General features: G+C 45.4%; 1 protein-coding gene across 1 annotated transcript in view; it reads left to right on the top strand.

Annotated features, from left to right (window-relative positions):
* Positions 1 to 21356, top strand: part of LOC138566320 (uncharacterized) — a 514894-nt gene that overhangs the window by 815 nt on the left and 492723 nt on the right. The window lies entirely within an intron of this gene.

Genomic DNA, 21356 nt, shown 5'->3' with positions numbered 1-21356 from the left:
GCTAGCAAACCAAAAGCACTTTAAGTTGGAATTTAATTGAGAAACAACTAGTCTTGTAGTAGCACACAGAATCCTACGTGCGTGCAGACCCTCACTATGAGTCTGGCATAAGTGGTACAGACCGGGCATATAAAGAGGCCCACAGTGTGTGTATCTGGAGCAAGAGATGGAGGGATTGCAGAGCGGCTTGAGAAAAGGAGGAGGTGGTGGTGGAGAGAGGTAGAGGAAAGTTTTATAAGGAGCTATTGGTGGAGAGCACAAGGGGTATTCAGAACCCCAGAGAAGGTGTTGAGAAGGGGACATAGGAAAGAGAAGCATCCCGGGAAAGACCGGCGGAATCCATAGAAGAAAACACCATACCCAACGCCTACACTATGTGTGATGGGAGGAGGAAAAAGCAGGTGATGGGGCGCCCAAGCCAGTCTGTATTTACATAGAGCGGAGATGGGCGACTTGGAGAAAGATCCATTGGGTACGTGCCCACACACTCTCAGGCACCCGGTCCAGACGTGGATGCTCAACCACTGAAAGAGAATTGTGATGTCTGTTCTGGCAAGAACTGTGGAACCATGTGGCAGTACTGCTCATGTTTCTCGTTAATTTTATATGCTTGCACAGAAACGTACTGGGGAACTGCAGCAATACACAGGACCCTTCAAACCTGAAGTTTATAAAACTTCCAGTAGGCAAACTGTATGATTTCCCCAGACACCGTGACACCAGGTAGATAACTAGGTCATTTTGAGACATTACATATATTTTGGGCTAAGAATCCAGAGACGATGGAATAGCCTTGATTTCCATTGCAGCAGAACAATTGCTTTGGCATATTCGTAAACCTTTGCCTGTGGAGCGAACCAGACCAGGAGACCGGAGGAGGCTTGCGTTGCATGGGATGTAGAGGGATTTAATACTCCCAGCAGAAGATTTCCTTCTTTTTGTTGATTTTCCTCCGCTGACTCATTCAAACCTTTTTTGTTTTGTTTTTAGAAACCTTGAACATATGTTACTCTTAAACTCTAGCACCAAGAAAAAGTAAATAATGTGGCACAAATATTTATGCTCAATGAACATACTTTTGGTAGCTACTAAACTTTCAGAATTCCACCTTTGTTATATCTCACAAAGGGAGTGCTGTCATATAAATTGTGCATGGAGTTTGGGGGGAAATTATCAGTACACCGACTCCGCATTTCATAGTGATGTATTTTCTTAATGGTATTTTATTGATTTTTGTCACCAACATTAAACCAACCCACAACATGCAGGTACTGTCATATCAGATGCTACATACACTGTGAAACATTGCAAAGTATGCATAATATTTTAAGGTATGACTGATAAAGAAACTTAGCATTGTTAGGATGTGACCCTGATTGCATTATTGCTTTCGGTTACCAAAAAAAGAATCCCCTCCCCCATTTCCTCCAACGCAACAACCACTCGTCACATCTGGCAATACACTACATTTTCAATACAAATTCTTTTATTTGCTTCTTGTAAACACATATTAATTTCAAAGAATATTAAAACTGTTACACCTTTTTTGGTCGGCCAAGGCTCATGTATCTAAATGGGCAGTGTGTTTGTACATCTGTGTTTGGGTCACCTTTCACATATTACATGGCCGCCTGCATGAGTGGATCTTTGTGCGCAATGTAATACTTCAGGAAGGGGAGCCATGTCATATCAGTATGGGAGTGTGTGTCTAACAATACAGCCGTGATACACTCCATCTGGAATATCTTATGGGCTTTGCTCAACACATTCCTTACTGTGGCCAGCATATTGCGTTTCCAGCTAATTGTTAGACTCTGGCTGCCAGGAGCAGATTTCTAGGCATATGCAACAACACTGTGTTCGTCCCCTTTGCATCTGTTTCTACTATTAATAATACTGATAATGGGGGTTAAGTTCCTATGAATGGCGTCAATGGCTCGCATCCAACTTAGAATTTCTTTCCAATAGGTTTGGACTTTCTGACAGCTCCACCACTGGTTCCAGTATCGCACACTTCGGGGAACCTCTCCTGTGTACGTTCCTGCTAATCTTTGAAGGGTCGGGTGCCATTGCATTTGTAGCCTCCCACTATGCATCTTGTACTACATGGAGATTGGGGTGGCCCATACCGCTCTTTATATCACTGCCCAGGTGTCACAGTTGTTTTGTAACCCTAATTCTCCATCCCATCTGGTTTGTGTGCTTGGAATCGGTAAATGGCCCCTATTAATTAAAGAGGTGTATAACCTTGCAATTAACCCTCTGGAGCCATGACGTTTGTTTAGGGCAAGCTCCAAGGAAGTGAGTGAGTGATCGTCGGAGGCACTCTCCCCAACCTGGATCCACAAATGCACATCGGAGCTGCAGGTATTGCAGCGGTGGAATGCTTGCTCCCAGCTGAGCTAGTTTCAATTCATCTTTCGTCACGAAGGTGCTGTCCCTCCACATCTGCCCTGCTCTCACCAGACTGCCCTCATGTTGAGGCTGAAAACGGATTGGATCGATTAACAAATCTCTAATGGGGGGGCCTAAATGCAGCTAAGCGGAGACGGCAGTGTTATCACTCCCTCCGTAACCTGTGATGGACGCCAAAGGGACCACAAGACTGTGAGTACTGGATATTGGCAAATTCTGCAGGGCATGGAATTATAGGGGGCACATAACCATTTGCCTTGAGTCCCTAGGGAGAACTTTCCATTTTCAAGACATACCCACTGCTTTTCTGTGTTTTCCCACAGGTGATCTGAAACTGTAGTTGTGATTCTTTATAGTATTCAAAGATATCTGGGTAACCCAAATCCCCATCGTTTTTAGGCATTATCATCGTTTTGTATGATATACAAGGTTCTGGTCTGCCCATAGGAACTTCAGTAATGATCGGATTCTGGGATTACTACCTGAAGCGATTGGAAGAGGAATAACAGCCTTGGCAGTATATTCATCTTGATAGATGTGAACCTGGCGGTCGAGGAAAGCGTATCCCAGTCCACCTCTGCAAATCGGCTTTAATGATTTCCCACAAGGGCAGGAAGCTCACACGAAACAGATCTGTTAACTCTTTAGTGATTACAACCCCAAAATACTTAATTCTTTCAGTTTGCAGTTGAAATCCCCAATCTATTACCAAATGGCCCAGAAGGGTAGAGGTTTGCTTCAATGTGAGCGCCTCTGTTTCTTTTTTGTTTTGTGTGTGTTTTTTTTTTTTTTTTAGATTAGTGGGGAATCCTGATAGTGTTCCATACTTTGCCAGAGTTGTGAAGAGGGCTGGGATATACACTGTTGGTTGGGTTATGTACACCATAATGCCGCCATCAAATAGAGCGTTTGTATTCATTCCCAAACTTAAATATCCTGTTTATCTGGATATTTGCACAAATAGCCTGCGCAAGTCGCTTTAAGACTAGGGCAAACGGAAGGGGCGACAAGGGACAACCCTGGTGTGTGCTTCGAGTCAAAACAAAGGTCTCAGATGCGATACAGTTGATCACAACTTTGGCTTTAGTATCCCGCTAGAATGCCTGTACCCCAGTTGTCAACTGTTGGCCCAACCCATTGCATAAGTACGCGCAGAAAAAGCCATTCCACCTTGCCAAATGCTTGCTCTGCGTCGATCGACAGCAGAGTAGGACAATCATCATGGTCATAAATGGAAGCTAGCGGATCCAGGATTTTGTGAATATTATCGGCACCCTGCCTGACTTTAACATATCAAACAGTGTACCAATTGAGGTAGGACCTGAGTAAGCCTGTCTGCCAAGACACTTGGATAAATCTTGACATCTATGTTTATTAAATGGGACGATGTGAAGCACATTCCTTACCCTCCTTCGGAATCACTATAATACGAGACTCTGGGAATGATGGTGGGGGGTTGACCAGTTTCTAATATTTTATTAAAGAGCTTTACTAAGAAAGGAGCTAAGGAGTTACTATATGCTTTATATAAGGTCGGTGTAAAACTGTCCTGCCCCGGTGCCGAGCCCGCTTTAAGCTTAGATATAGCGTTTTAGACTTCTTCAATTATTAGTGGGGCGTTTAAAAGTACTTATCATTGGCCAACTGAACGTGAGAAAGCTTCGATAAGTATTGCACCATTTCCTCTTCCCTGACCCCCTCCCACGCCTCTTGGTGGTGCATAGGGAAGCATAAAAGTGGGCGAAGCGTCTGTTCTATCCCATCTACAACCCTATCTGCTCTCCTGTAATGCAGGTGTGCAGCCAGCATGGTATGGGCCATGCTGCCCCTCTCATAACATTTTTGTTTAAAATACCTAAGCTGTATTTAACGCTTTGTTATGCTATCTTTGCTCAATTCGTTCCGGAGCGCTCGGCTCTTAGTCAGCATTTCATCTTTAAGGGCAGTTTGTGTTTGGAGGAGTGATTCTTTCTGGCTAATTTCTTTTTTTAGTGCCGATTCCCACATCACTCTGGTTCTGTTCCTAAAAGCCACCTCTGCTATCAAGACCCCTCCAGAATGTGGCTTTGGCTTCTTCCATTTGTGTACTTGATGTGAGTTCCCCTGTATCATTAATGATAAATAACTTTTAGTTTCTTCAGCAAGGGCGTCCCTAACCCTCACGTTCTTGTAGAGGGTATCATTACAAATCCATCTACGATCTACCTGTGGCGGTGGGCCTAAGTCAAGTTCCAATAGACACATTTCGTGGTCGGACCATCCCACGATCCCAATAGCTACTGCAACTGTGGCGTGTTTGTATGCGGCTTCTAGTAAGACATCATCAATTTGTGAATGTCAAGTGTGGCGGGGACTAAAAGGTAAATGCCCCTTTCTGGTCAATTGGATAGTTGGCCTTCAAAAGATCCAGGCATTTTTCACTACCTGGGCACAGCAGTGGAACTACTCCCTGCCTCATGGAATCCCAATCCATTGTGGGGTCCGAGTCCCCTACTCATATTAATAGACCCGTTTTCCAGCTTCCCCCAAAACGTTAGGAGTTTCCTAAAGGCAAGTTGGTTTGATTGGGTGAGTGCGCTAGAGTCACTGCAGGCAATCTCACAATTCCTTTAACCACAATGTATCTTCCTTTTTCATTTCTATGAACCTGTGTTTTTGGATACTATGGACTTCCTATATATGATACCCACCCCTCCTTTTTTGTGTTGACCTGATGCCAGCTGTACCCCTTCCAATTCCTTCTTTCCCACCTAAAACTCTTCTCCCCTTTTGAATTTTGTTTCCTGAACAAACAAAATGTCGGATTTCGAGAGTTTGAATTCCCTCATTAGCATAGAGCATTTTTGCTGTGATTTAACATTGTGATCCAAACCATATCCCATCAGCAGGCGACATGATCACATGTCAATTCCTTCCCTTTTGCCTTGGTCGATTGGCTACCACACCTAGTGATCTCATAAAGAGGAGAACAGTGCTAATGGGCTGTGTATTTACATGGCTGGTTCTTTCTCACCAAATGTGTGTTCGTTACTCTTGTTTACCCGATATGAACCCCCCCTACTAATGAAAAGTGCCTCTCATCAACACTTCTCACAGAGACGCCCTTAAATAAAAAGGGCCACACTTCAGGAGCCCCTCACTGAGCAACATGCAACATCGGTCTACCTAATTTTAGAACAGTGGAAACACATAACCATTGTAATTTACGGTCTCACAAAAACGTAACCACCTCGTTAGGACCAAAAACAGGAGCATGAATATTGAGGTTTCTCTTGCCCATCTTGAGCCTCACAACTTCCACGTCCATCTTAATAGTTTACGGTAATTCTTAGTGCTGGGTACGTCCCCTCGAGGTGGACCCGAGCGAGGAGAAAAAAGAGGAAGAAAAAGAATTCTTTGTTCATCAAGTGTTAGCTATGTGGCAGCCGTAATGGAGTGTTAAAACCCTTAAACTTCCTTAAACCTTGTGCACGGCCTCTCTGTGGTGAAAAGGTCTTTGCTTTATCAATAGGATCATGAGGGCTAGGAGCGTCTTCCTGGCTTTTACCCTAGGTACATGTTTGCAGATCCTCCGAGACCCCTCAAGCTTCTTCTTCTGAGGTTATGCGATATTCCTCTCCGCCGTGCTTAATGTTGAATGAGCAGGGGAACCCCCATCTATAGCGCACTCCTTGCTCTTGCAGCCAAGTCGTGAGCGGGCGGCAGCCTTTTGCTTGAAGATAGTAGTCACTGACAGGTCTTGGAATATTCTGTTGCTTGATACTTCAAGTTCAATACTTTCTTGTTGTAAAATATCAATTTTTTGTTTAAAATGGGGACCATTCGCTGGACACCCAGCTCTGTGAATTCTATCAAACTCTATCTGTGGACATTGGGGGTCAAAAAGCGAACCAATCGTGGCCTTAACTCGTTTTTCCAGGGACGATGGGGACTCGCCCGACATTTCATTTAGGCCCATTATGCGTATGTTGAATTGCCACCCCCTGTTTTCCAGGTCATCCATTTTTAGCACTAAGTCTCTCTCTTTTTGTTCCAGATTTTGGAGACTGGCTTCGGTCTTCATTACCGTAGGGTCTCCAGACAGCTGATTGTTTTCATGAGTTTATATTTGTTCATCAACTTTAACCTTCTGGATTGCAGATCAGTGACCTTCTCAGTTAAGCTGGATTTAATAGATCATATTTCCCCTAGCAGTAGCCATATCTCCGCTTTAGTTGAGCTATCACAGTCAGTGCCTGAAATGTCTGGCGTATACGCCACCTGTTCCGATTCCATCTCTATCGATTTGCGGCGGAAACTCTGCAGTAAGTTCTGTGCGATGGTCCAAGTAGTGATAGGTGTGCACGTTCTACTTTCTAGTAAAGCCTGTGGTATTTGTAGCGCTAGTAGTATGTATCGCGTATCCAGCTGGCTTGCTAAAAGACTAATGCAACATCACAAATGATGTGCTCTGTGTTTAAATGCTCTTCGCTCTCGCAGAGTCATGTCATGGCGCACAGCTCCTCAGAGCGGATCTCATTGATTGCCTGTGCCTTTCAGGGGGTTGCCTGTGATTTGCGCAGGGACCCGTCTCCCTCCAATTCTTAGAGGGCGCCTTTTTCTTCGGGCGCTAAAGGTCTTGGCATCCTTCAGTTTTCTTAAGCTGCCTCCGGATGTGCAGGCGCCTTGAAAGTCGCTGATCTGTTGGGCTCCCCCACGTTCCTATAATGTCTTCTGCAACAGTGTGCTCATGCTATGCACTGGGTCTCTGCCATAACCGCTGCCAGGTGTCGAGCGGGTGCTTCCACCGTAGGATGTGCGCTGCATACTAAAGCTCAGGGCTCATGCTGCGCACTCTATACGCCAGAGTAAACGCGTCTTTTTCCCTCTGTCGCAGGGCTATATGTGCTGCAGCCCAGTGCTTACCAAGAATTTATAACGAAGAAGCATTTAGTGACTTCTCCTTACCGCCTGCACTCGGTGCAATGGGAAATGATCTGGCGCACAGTCGAGGTCCCAACATTCCAGGCTGTGTACTTGCAGCTAATTGGGCCACTTACTCTACGCTGTCAATGTCCCTCAGCTGTGCTCCGCCGTCTCCGGCCAAGTCGCAGTCCGGGCAGCGTTTTGAGGATTGGAAGGCACCGTTGAGTCTATGCTTCGATCCTGGAGTGCTCGAGGGCTTCCGATTCCTTTTTATAATGTTTGCCTGTGAAACCAAATGCAAGATTCCCAATATATTCCACCATTACACCTCGCTCAGTGAGGGAGACGACGGCTGAAGCTGCTATACCGTCTTTGCCCCCCCCCCCCCTTTTTTTTGGGTCACATTTAGAGGCCCATATCACTGTAGCCCAACTTTGTACATCACAGCCATCATATGTTGACTGACAGTGACACGTGGGCGAGTGTGCAACAACTGCTCTGGGTCATAAACTGATTCCCCTTCTGATATCTGCAGCCTCAGTAGAAGAAGGTATTCTAAACCTATTTATACACGTGTCTCTCCTTGGAATTTGGAAGACTCTCCTCTGTAATAAATATCAACTCGGTCTTTCAAGTCTCTTTTTTAAAAAAAAAAAAAAATATATATTTTTATTAATGTAATTGAATCAATACACCGTTGTTATAAACTCCACCATACGATATTAGTAACGAAGGACACTTATCATTCTTCAGAGTACAAAAAGAAATTATTTTGTTTCTAGTCTCCAACCATATTGCTGTGAAAAGCGAAGTCTAATGGACAAAGACTGTTAGTCCTGGTGGTACTGTATCAGCGCGAGTCCAAGGCATTTCCTTGCAAGATCAAAATTGGGTTATCCACCAAATGGAGGCACGAGAACAAATGTTCAGTCTTTGGTCTGACGACTCTGCCAGGGTGTAATGTATTTTTACATGTTATTTCTTCTAACAGTGGTCAATTCTGAACAGTGGCTTTTGTAGCATGTTGGAGTAAATTACTAGAATGATGAGCGTACGAATAGATGTTAGTTGGTCCAGTGTCGTAATGCACAGTTGGCCATTCGCAACGACTGTCGCCAAAGGGTTCCAGAATAATCCTTTGGTTGGTAAAATGAGACTTTGACACATGCGTACCTGGAACAACCTGTAATATGGAAAAGTAAAACATATTTGTAACTTCATATACAGTTTAGAAATGTACGTGACACCTCCTGGCATCTGATAAACTACACTTGCCACTTGCATTGCCGCAGTCATAACTCATGGAACCTAGCCTGGCCCACCCTCCTAAGAAATTGTGCATTTCAGTTTTGAGAACAGTTTTCTGTAATTGATTATTTTGAAAAATCCCTGAGACCGTGCCAAGAATGCCCATGCAGCGTGAAGCTTTCTGTACTTATGTAGGCTAGTTATCAGTTATGCTTTCCAGCTATGAAGCTTTTCACTAACGAAGCAAAACTTTTTTTTCTTCGTTTTTCTTATACTCAAGTGGAGAAAGATTATGGATATCACTAGTTGTTCAATGTGTATGTAATATCACAGCTTTCTTTCCTCTTTCACACCTAAGTTTGTTGTTAATTGGGCACATTGTTTGTGGAGTCCAGAAATAATAACACCTTGTCCTCCCCTCAAATGCAATATCTTCTATCAGGTGCAAAAGCCAACACCTGCTATGGACGAGCGAGAGGTGCACAAAATGCGTTGCACAGTGCAACAGTTTTATTTATCTTCTAGTCAAATCAAAAAAATAGCGTGTTATATCAATGGAACCATAAAAAGCAATGTGGGCGTTGATGGCTGTGACAATATTTATTTTAATGTTGGCTGAATTAATTGGCAGTGCCAAGTTGCCTTAAACCGTGGTACAGCAATTTATTATAGGGTTTGTGGGCACGACTTTAGCCTTTGTCGCTACAGATCAGTTCTTGCATATCTATGGCTTTGTTCTTCAGTGGACTCTGACGTTACGCGCATTCTCCAAAGAACCTTTGGTAAAAGGATAAATGTGCGAGGTTCTCTATTCCAGGCCATAAAAGAGGCAGACGACAGATCAGTGGCCATATACTTAATCATAGACATACTAGTCTCAGAAAATGTGAAGGTGCTCATGCTTGGATACAGGACACTGATTGGAAGCAATGAAGAAATGTACACATTCCATATCCTTGATTGTGGATTCTGATTAGAAGGAGCATATATATATATATATATATATATATATATATATATATATATATATATATATATATATATATATATATATATATATATATATATTTTGACATTGTTTCCCTGATAGGCTCCGTCTTCGAGAACATGTCCAAATACATAGACGAGGTCCTATTCCCCTTTGTAAACTGTCTTCCACCATATATCAGAGATGCCACTGAGTGACTTAGGCGGATTAACGAACTTCCCTGGGACTCTGAGTACAGAATGGCCACAATGGATGTCGTATCTCTATATACATCAATAGTGCATGAATATGGAAAATAGTTTTGTCAGCATTTCCAAAACTCTAGGTCATTAACACACAGATGGTGCCACAAATGATCTCTGCCTGACTAATAATATGTTTCTGTTCAATGGGGAGTTCTTCCGACCAGTCCAGGGCACTGCTATGGGCACCACATTTGCACCGTCATATGTGAACTTAACGATGGGCGCTGGGAAGAATGCAAAGATGGTCTGAAGAGAATCGTACGGAAAATGTGGTCCTGTGGCTTAGATAAATGGACGACCTATTCTTCATTTGGAAAGGCACAGAGAAGGGCTGGCTAAATTTTATTGGTCTGAGTTCGAACAATCACAATCTTAGATTTACAGAGACTAATAGTAAATCATTTTTAACCTTTTTAGATGTGAATCTGAGGGTGGTGGATCAGAACTTGACTTGTGAATTACATAGAAAAATCACAGGATCCAACACTCCACTACATGCGATGAGTGGACACCCAAAGAATTTAATATGGAGTATCCCGTATGGGGAATTCATCAGGGGACGGAGCAACAGCACCACATTGAATGCATACGATTTAGAAAGTAAGATTATAGCACAAGGATTCAGAAATCAAGAATATTCGTCACCGAGAGAGCATATTTGAAGGCCAGACTACAAAACAGACAAAGCCTACTGACAGGTCCTCAGAAAGAACTAAATCCTAATATAAAGAATAAGGATACCACAGGACTAATTTTAACATTCGATAACCAGGCAGCTATGATCAGGCACATGCTGCAAAAACATTGGAAAATCCTGCTGGCAGACAGAGCTCTTGGATGCAATCTGAACAAAAGACCAGATATAACTTTCAGAAGAAATCATTCTTTAAAAGACACATTAGTGCTAAGCTTCATGAGTAAGACACAAGAAAAGAACACTAACAGTTGGCTGACGAATAGGAGGAAGGGGTTCAGCGAGTGCACGAAGTGCAATGTGTGCAAATATACCAAAAACTGTGTCGTTTAAGCATCCAGTAACAGACGAAACTGTATCCTGAAAAGAATCGCATGCGATACAGACTTCGTTGTGTATGCCCTAATTTGTGGTTGTCAGATGTGGTACATTGGAAGCACGAAGTGCAAATTAAAGATAAGAATTCAACATCATGTCAGAGCCATCTTACATAATCCCAACTATCCTATGGCCAAACAGTTTAGTGATTGCCACCAAAGTGGAAAGCTTCAGTTTTATTGGCATCTGTGTAGTGTACATAGGGCCTCGTGGTGGTAATTGCGAGCTTATGCTCAGACAAATCGAGACATGCTGCATTTTGCACTTTGAAAGTAAGCAACCAAACGGTCACAATGTGGATGAGGGACTCTATACTTTTTTAGGAACATGAAACGAGAGACTCCCGTAATGAATATAGTATCATTATTTTACAATTCATAGCTCGGTTGAAATTTAGATCTGGTTTTGATTGTAACAGTTGGACGTGGATTTTATCCATGATCAATGTAGGGTATCTATGGAGATTTGCTTGGATTTTAATCTTTTTTTTTCTTTTCTTCTCTTCTCACTTGCGTTTTTCTTTATATTCTTCACACCTCATTGCTTTGGAAATCTGGTAATGTGGCAGAAGTTTCTGCCATTGGGATAGAAATGGGGGCAAGAATGAGTCCATGATTATAGTATATCTTAATGAAGAGTATATAAATATCCATGAACTCTATCAAGATTGGCAAACACAGGCCTGCAATATGCACGTGGAGATTATGCGGTGCAATTTAATGCCGGCAAAGGATGAGTATTGTATACTGTGTCTATGAAGCATTATATACTTTCTATAATGTATTTTTATTTTTTATATTTATAGAGCGCACTGCAGCCCTCTGGCATTGAGGCGCTATGAAGGACATGAAAGAAGGCATGATTCAGGGTTACAAGAATGCAGCCCCACAAAAATACTTGGTGCAGAATGATAGAATACAGTTAACAGTTATATTGGGGAGTTTTAATGCAATGCTTGCTGTGATGAGCACTAAGCACTTTATACAGTTGTGGAGTTTAATGGAAATTACAAGCTGTTAGTGATTTTGCACACCAGAACTGCCCAAATATAGGAATAATTGTTGCAACGCAGACTGTGTACAACGTGTGAGTTTGATCAAAATATTTGCTGTTATGAGCACTATACACTTTAAACAACCGTATAAGTTTAAATGCATGCAACAAATTGTTAGCGATTTTGCACTTAGGTACAGATCAGACATAGGAATTAGTGCTGCTATGAACACGATGAACTTTGAACAGCTGCTAAATTTTGATTCTTAATTTGAACTTCTACAAGCAAAACAACATGTATTGCATGAAGCTAGGATTGTGAAAATGGTAATTATGCCAGGGGACAGAACTATGCACTTTATGGTCGTTGAGTATATAGACCACTGTGTCTATGAAGTATTATATATATATACTCTTGATAGCTGTGGAGTTTCCAGGCAATGTTTGCTGTTATGAGCACTAAACACTTAATACAGTTGTGGAGGTTAAATGGAAGCTACAAACTGTTAGCGATTTTGTTCACTATAACTGTTCAAACATAGGAACAATTGCTGTTATGCATTCTGTGTAGAAGGTGGGAGTTTGATCATAACACTTACTGCTATAAGCACTATGCACCTTAAAAAATCGCGTGGAGTCCTGAATGCACGCAACAACCTGCTAGCAATTGTGCACATGAGTATAGATCAGAAATATGAACCATTGCTGCTATAAGCACGTTGCACTTTAAACAGCTGCCAAATTTTGAATTTCCAATATAACTTCCATAAGCAACGACATGTATTGCATTAGACTGGGATTGTTAAAATGGTAATAACGCCAGGACCAGCACTGTGCAATTGAGGGTCGCAAAGTCTTATAATACCAATAGCCAATCCTATTCGGATAACAAGGTTAGCATGAAAATGTCATACTTTTCAAGCAAATGGGATCACATTGACACTAGATCAACATGGCCGCCATAAAAATATAGATATTGGCGATGTTGTTAGTCCTCTTTCTATACTCACCTTTGTTCTTGAACCTTGGATTTCCTTTTAAAATATGCATGGGTCTGAGGGCTAAGTGGTTGTGATGAAGCAGTGAGGAAGCCGTGAAATGCGTCAGCGCCAGGAACTCGTTGCCACACAATGGGAGCATTGTACTAACTCAAGATTTTGATTTTATTTATAGAGCGCTTTACACCAAGGCGCTGTACAATGGAACAACAAAATACAAAGACCCAATAACACATAACAATGGGAGCAAATTTACATCTTGAATTATTCAACAAAACGGTGTAAAGAGCGATTAACTGAGGGGGGGTGGAAAAGGGGAGAGGGAGGAGGTGGGGGGGGGGAGTAGGACAGGGAAAGGGAGGAGGAAGAGAGAGGAGAGGGGAATAAGGTGAGGGGGGGAGTTTTCAAGGAGGAGGAGGGATTTAAGGGAAGTGCGAAATGAGGCGAAGGTCGTGGAAGAGCGGATTGTGAGGGAGGGAGTGAGTTCTAGTGCAAGGAGCTGGAATGAGCGGAAACGGGAGGAAGCGCTGGGGGAAGGGGGGGAACAGTGAGGAGGAAATGGTCAGCGGAGCGGGATGGGGAGTGCTTTTGCCGTGAACCGAACCTTCGGAATGAACGTACAATAGAGAGCTTTTTGAAATTAAGACGGATTCTGATGTCTTTACTTTCGACTACAGAGAGTGCTGCTCATCTGACTGACTTGTGATCAGTTTCAAAAGAATATGAAAATATATATATATATATATATATATATATATATATATATATACTTCCGCCGAGTACCACCCCCAGATGGACTATCGGGCAGCAGCCTGGCCTCATGGGAAAGGGGCTCCCCCTCGGGAGAAGTGACGACATCCAAGGATTCCATACTGTGACAAATCCTTGGATGTCGTCCCTTCTCCCGAGGGGGAACCCCTTCCCATGCGCCCAGGGAGGTCCGGCTGCTACCCGATAGTCCTTCTGGGGGTGGCACTCAGTGGGAGGAGCTCATGGGGAGGGAACCCTCCTCTATGGTAATAGTGACGACTATCCAGGGAGAACACTGTATGCTGCTCCCCACCCCCCCCCCCCCCCGATCTCCCTCGCCCAACTATCCTTTACCTTGCCAGCCAATGTACATAGTCGTCACAGTACTGGGACAATGAGTGACATAGTCCACCCAAGAGAGAACTATGGTAAAGGTACTGGGACTAAGAAAAGGTCTACCTTAGAGAGAACTCTCAGGGAAATACTTGGACCCGGAGGAGCTGCCGAGGAAGGGGATCGATCCTCAAATGGAGCAGTCTAGTTCAATTAGCCAAAGTTAAAATAAAAAACAGGGGAAACCCAAGCAGGGAGAGGAACCTTCCCTGGAGGAACCGTGCAGATGCAGACCGGAGCGAACACGGTAACTAGCTGTAACCCATGAGAACCTTCGGTCCAGCGAAGAAGGACCAACCAGTAGTGGGTAAGACCCGTATCGAGGCAAAATCAGCGGTGGGAACGCACTGCCCCAGAGGAATGGAATATTGGTCACTGCAGCCCTCCCCCTGCTTCCCCCCCCCCACAAACACTTGAGAGATCCACATGAAGCCGCAGCAAGCTGGACAAGCACCTGATGAAAGCCCAAGAGCGACCGTAGAGAACCAGCAAACACCCTTAAGGTTCCTGGGTGACTGGGACGGTTGGTGGGCCTGCAAAAGAAGGAAGCACAGACTTGTGACCCGCGCCCAATTGAAAAGCGCATCACAAATCATCTTTGGCGCAGTACCTGGCAGGAAAGTGAACCAGGTCTGCCAAAGGAAAGCAGCAGACCCACATCTACAGGCTAGTAAAACGAGGTGAAATGAAGAACAGGGGACGAGAAGCATTCCCCCCTGGTGAAGTAGAACTGAGAATACTGTACCAAGAGATGGGAGACATTTTTCCTGGTACACCAAAGCCAGGGAGAGGGAGTAATTCCCCCTGGCATTTCGAACTGCCTCAAAGAGCCTGGGGAAGGGAGTAATTCCCCCAACCTTTTGTGAACTGTGGTTAAGAGCCTGAGAAGGAAGCCATACCCCCTTGTGTTGTGTACCATGGAGCAAAGCCAAGGAAAGTCTGGGGAAGAGGGTCATTCCCGTGGCACTGTGAAAATACTGAGAACAAGACACCTGGAGAAGGGAAGCATTCTCCAGGAACCCAGTAGTGAAGAAAACTATGCACAATAAGTATTGTTGTTTGAGTGGGAACTTTACCTTTTGAGTTTGAACTTAGAACCTTACAGCACCACAAGCTGGAACTTTCTGTCTCTTGGAAAGGAACAAAGACCTGGAGACGGAGTCATTCTCTCAAGCAAAGTTTCCACCTGCCAATTGGAACAACAATCCCTTGCCCAGAAGAAGGGGGACACACACTTTATTAAAAATTTTTTATAACTTTATTGGGTTTAAAAAGCTTAACATAATAAAAATAAGCATGAATCACGGGACACTCTTAATCCACTACTACTTTAGCTTAGTTACAAGTGTGAGGGACAGAAGTATGCATTTTGACACCTGACGGACTCTTGGGGCGTGGCCTGAGCACGCAATGTGGAGACCGTGCTCCTGTCCTAATCCTTAAGAGATCCTCGTAAACTATGGCGAAATTGCAACAAACGAAGACGCAAACGAAAGTTCCTGTGGGGGAACCGATTCTGTGAGCCTATCATCAAGAACGAGCAAAAACGCTGCCCCCCAGCAAGCTACCGAAGGTGCACCCCTCGGACATCCAAAATGGCGGACGGCGCTGGGACCTGGGGACTCCTGTGACACGTAGCCCAAAAACCCCATCTGAAGACTGAGCGGAGTGGCGCCCACAAACACTGGCACAACGAGGCTGCAGCAGCGGAGGGTAAGACTGGCACTCGAAAAGACGGAAGGGTGACAATGAGCCAAACGAAGCAGGCAGAGGAGAGGCAAGACTGAGCCGACCCGTGACTGCGCTCGATCGGGGGACCTCTGCGCGAACGCCCAGGTGCAGCTGTCCACGCAGCAGCTCTGTACCTGGGAGAGCTGAGGAGAACTGCGCTGGAGCTGGGGGGGAGGGGTGCCGGGCCCCGACGCACACAATCATTGGTGAGCCCGGGGGCGTGCTGTGTAGCCCCCCTGGTGGCTCCCTAGTGGTGAGCCGAGAGTGCGGCCGGCCCGGCACTGAACCGATCACCCCCACCTGCAGGATATCTCAAGGGAGGGGGGGGGCACCCGGCAAGGGCCCAACACCTGGGTAGATCCACACCGGGAGCGAAGGCCCACCCTCTACAACATACGCAGAAGCACTCCGCTGGCTGGGCATCGTTGCAGGTTGGCCACTGTGCGACATAGTCCCTAAAAGAATATCTACGGTGCAAACCAACAAGCAGAGCACAACTCTTACAACAACACTGAAGAGCCAAATCACAGGACATACAGTGATACTGAACATTGCCTCCAATTTACCACAGAACGCTGAAGAGAGCGCAGAGGTCTGTTCTCCTGCCATCATTGTGGAATTTTTCAATGATCTGTGGGCTGTTTTGCATATACAGATTCCGGCTGGTGATTTGAGCCGCAGAGAGGGCCTCAGTTGCGCGCATGTTGTTTCCATCATTTCATCATATCAAGAGATGCTCTCAACGTAGACCTAACTTTTACAATCGCCCTCATAAAACATTGCTTGGACTGCACATGGGCTCTGTAAATACCGGAGGCAGAGGGTCACGCAGCCCCAACCAACAGTAAGTTGGCACTCGGTGCCCACCGGGCAGACCCAATAGACTGTATGGAGGACACGGCTATGCAGGAACACAACCCCGCAAGCCTCAAACGTTGTTCGCCACCAGATAACAATACCCTGTTTAGTCAAAACACCTCCAGGAGAAAACTTCTTCAGTGAGGAATACACTGCAACTGGGAAAACAGGAAGGTGTTAACAAAATACAACCTGGGTGGCTATTACAACAGCATACATACACGTGGGACTGACCTACGAGAGAACTAGGGCGACCTGATGGCCCCCACACAGCATTGGTCAGTGGGATAAGCGATTTTTAAATTTTTTTCCCCTCCGATCCCCCCCCCCCCCCCACCCCCCCCCCTCCCCCCCAAAGGAAAGTGCAAAACTAACATCATGGAATTCTTTGCGGCAGCTCGCCCAAAGGAACAATGACAGGAGGCCAAGCCGACCGAACCAACCCAAGGTGCCCCTGAGGGGTACAACAAAGAACAGATATTAGAGGCAATATCGGAACTCTGTGCGTTTATTGACACCAAAATAGACTAAGTGAAATCGGACGTACAACTAATGCGTCAAGATATTAGAACGAGTGACCACTACAGAGTCGGAACAGCAGGAGATGTCGGCAGTGCTGAAGGAGGTCCGTAGAGGAGCTGGAAAAACGAAACGGAATTCTAGAAGGAGCAGAGGATGCCGAGGGGAGATCCAGGCGTAACAACGTTCGCCTACTTGGTGTTCCGGAGGGACACGACCCCACAAACCTGGTAGAGTCCCTGATACAACAGGAGGTAGGCGCCAGCAAACTCTCTCAGGAGTTCGCCGTTGAGAGGGCACACAGAGCGCTCCAGAGAAAACCGCCACCTGGCTCACACCCTCGCCCGATTATAGCTCGGATCCTAAAAGACAGGGAAGTCATACTGCGACACTCAAGCGAGGAAGGGGCAATCGGCAGAGGCCATGCAAAAATAACAATATATCCAGATTACACCCCGAATGTCCAAAAGGCGAGAAACTCATTCGTTCCGATCAAAGCCAGACTGCGACAGTTGAACCTGAAATACATGCTACTCTATCTTTCTAGACTCAAGATCATATACAAGGGGCAAGCCATCTTTCTAGAAACTCCAGCAGCAGCAAACATGTGGCTCGAACACAATAACTTGGCAGTCGATGAGGAGACAGCAGCAGGACAACAACCTGCCAAGGATGGCTTTGAAAGGCAAAGAGATGGTGGGGGCACCCGAGTGCCGCCACGAGGCATGACTGCTGGGCGCAGTTGCTTGAGTTCACCAAGTTACTGTTTTAAAACGGTCTTTGCCACAACACACATGCGGAAACAAAGAACATCGGAGGAGCTAGTCGAGAAAGAACAACACGATGGTGGCTGAAGTCGGGGTAATGACGTGGAATGTCAGAGGGATGGGATCCTATGCGCGAAGAAACAGGATTAAATCATACTTGACCAGGAAACATGTTTCCATTGCTCTGCTGCAGGAAACACATCTAACGGCTGAAGACACTGACAAAATAACGAATTAGTGGAGGGGACAAGGATTTGGCGCACCCTACTGCAAATATGCACCTGGAGTCTACATCTGGATCAATAACACAGTGGCCTTCAGGCTACAATCGAAAGAAGCAGACAGGGAAGGTAGATACCTGATACTGAGAGGCAGCATCGAGCAACAAAAAGTATGCATCGTCAACACCTACCTCCCCAACAATGGCGTCCTGGCATACCTGGCTAAGATAAGTACCAAGTTGATGTCATACCGTGAGGGCCTCTTCATATGGGGGGGATTTCAACAGTACACGCAATTGCACACTAGACAGATCTAAACCCCTACCACTATCAACTGCTCCGGCCCAGTCCCCACTTAACATGGAATGGAGGACCCGTGGACCCAGACCACCCATACCAATGTGGCGTATGCCGACAGAGGCCCTCACAGACGGGGCCTTTAAGGAAGACCTCTGAGACAAATAACAGGAATACCTGTACAACAATGTAGGCTCCGTTAAAGGATGGGTTACAATATGGTAAACACTGAAGATGGTGACAAGAGGGGAGATCATTGCCAGCGCAGGGGGATAAGAAAAACCCTACGCAAAGAACTGGAAACCTGCGAAGCGAGAATCACTCGGCTTGAATCTACTGAGCCGAAAATGAGGACGGTAGAAGACTAACTTGTTACAGTCAGGAGTGAATGTCAAAAGGCTTGGGAAGTTCGACTATGTAGCCAGAACCACTAGAGCACATGCAGAAGGCGATACACCAGGCAGGCTGCTATCTTGGATATGCAGAAAAGAACACCCAAAACATCCGATCACTGAAATAAGAGCCCACGACGATGAAGTTCACAAACCGCATCTACAAATGAACGAGCCATTCAGTAAATTCTACTCACAGCTCTACAGCCACACAGCAACTATACCACAAGGGGACATCTTAGACACCCTAGGAAATAGGCCTCCCGACACTAAATGATGCACAAAGAGCCACCTTAAACGAAGACCTGTCGATAGAGGACACAAATGAGGCAATTAAATCACTCTCCACGAACAAGACCCCGGGAGGTGATGGCCTGTCCGCCGAATTTTACAAAGCATACAACACAACACTGGCTCACATCCTTCTAGAAGTCTTTAGGGAATCCTACTTAAAAGGGACACTACCTAAAAGTATGAGGGAGACACTGATAGTGCCGATCCCCCAAACCCGGGAAACCAAAAGAAGAATGCAGGTCGTACAGACCATTTGCAATGCTTAACTGTGACATAAAAATATTGACCACTATTCTAGCCCAAAGGTTCTCTAAAGTGATGAGCACATTGATACATGAGGGTCAGAATGGGTTCATACCAGGCTGGAACACAGCAATAAATCTACGGCGCCTACAACACATAGTGGCACAAACTAGAGATTTGCGCGGATCCTATGCAGTGGTCTCACTAGACGCCACAAAAGCCTTTCATTCTATATATTGGCAGTGGTTGCTAAAGGTCCTGAAACAATTCGGGTTGGGGACATCCTTCATCAGGTGGATTAAAATATTGTACCAAGCACCGGTAGCTAGAGTCAAGACAGGAAAGATGGTGTCGGGCCTATTGGACATCCAGAGAGGCACCAGATGGGTCTGCCCACTGTCACCTATGTTCTATGTTTTGGGACTGGAACCACTGGCTATATTCATGAGAAAGCAATTCTATTTCACTTTACGCAGATGATGTTTTATTATACCGGAGAGACACCCACCTTAACTTACCAACCATCCTAGAGGTTTTAAAGAACTTCGCCCGGTTGTCCGGGATCTCCTTTAACCAGGAGAAGTCTAGCATGTTCCCCTTGGCTAGATTAGCTGCACTGACTGACACCGATCTTCCAGCGGTAGGAATCCAATGGAAACCCCACACATTCAGATATCTGGTAATCAACATATGGCATACACCCGAACAAACACATGGGGGTGCAACATCGAGGTGGCAATACACGGACCCAGGAGGTCAATGAAATTCTGGTCAAAATTACCACTATCACTGATGGGCAGAGCAGCAATTACTAAAATGATAGTCCTCCCAAGATTAATCGACTTCCTCCACAACGTGCATTACCTCATCCCTGTCTCCTTTTTCCGGATACTAGAAAAATTACTGAGGGAGCTACTGTGGAATAACTCTAGACACAAAATATCCCTAGATATATTAACACTGCCATACACAGCAGGCGGAATTCAACTCCTAAACTTAAGCAAATATTACCTAGCTGCACAACTAAGCCACATAGCCAAATGGATGGCTGATGAATATACCTCGGAAACTAGACTACTCGGGCAACATGTAACCCTGGCTAACTTGAAGGAGGTATTATGGGTCCCAGTGGAATGCCTGGGGGAAACCCCGACGCTAGTGGAATTTGGAAAGAAAATATGGGCCAGGGCCCAGAAGTACACAGAAGGAATATACCCCTACTCCACAGAAACACCAATTGCGGCAGGGGTATGCAAGGGAAAAGCGGACCTAGCCCTAATGAGACATGGTATTTATACCTGGGGCGACACGTATGCAGATGGAACTTTTAGAGAATTTAAATCAATGATCGCTAACGAAGGCCTGCCCAGCGGTCAATTTCTGTGGTACAGAAGAGTCAGAGAAGGGGCCAAGAAGCAATGGAAAGAGTGGCCTGGCGAACCTGAATCAGACCCACTAACCACACTGCTACACAATTTAGGGGACGGCTGGAGACCAACGTTCAGGTTCTACGCCCAACTGTCAGACAGACCCAACCCCAAGAGCGAGACCCTGAAGTCCAGATGGGAAACGGACCTGGGAGAAGAAATCACCGAAAAGGAGTGGGAAAGAATCCTGGCACACCTCAGAAGTGTCGAGAAATGCGCGGTTCAGGCTGATCCAACTGCAGATCCTTTACAGAACGTACATGACACCAGAAAGGATAGCCTAGATCAATAAGACCAACACCCCGCTATGCCCCCGATGCCACTCAGAAAAGGCGGGATTGACGCACATGTTTTGGGGATGCCCGAAGATCCAAAGCTTCTGGTCCAGGGTGGAGCAAGCCTACAGAAGGGCTGTATTAGAAAGATACGAATGGTCCCCGAAGGAATGATTACTCTGTGCATATCCAAGAATAAGCAAAACACGCCATGTAGTAAAACCCATGGACATGACCTGTGTATTGGCCAAAAGAGCCATAGCCATGACATGGAAGTCTCCCAAGGGCCCGCACTTAATGGTACAGAGAACATTGGACAGCGGCC

Source organism: Ambystoma mexicanum, chromosome 2p (genome assembly GCF_040938575.1).
Source record: "Ambystoma mexicanum isolate Mex_15411 chromosome 2p, UKY_AmexF1_1, whole genome shotgun sequence".
Lineage (NCBI taxonomy): Eukaryota > Metazoa > Chordata > Amphibia > Caudata > Ambystomatidae > Ambystoma > Ambystoma mexicanum.
Note: the sequence above shows the minus strand (reverse complement) of the source record. Positions and strands in the feature narration are given on the sequence as shown.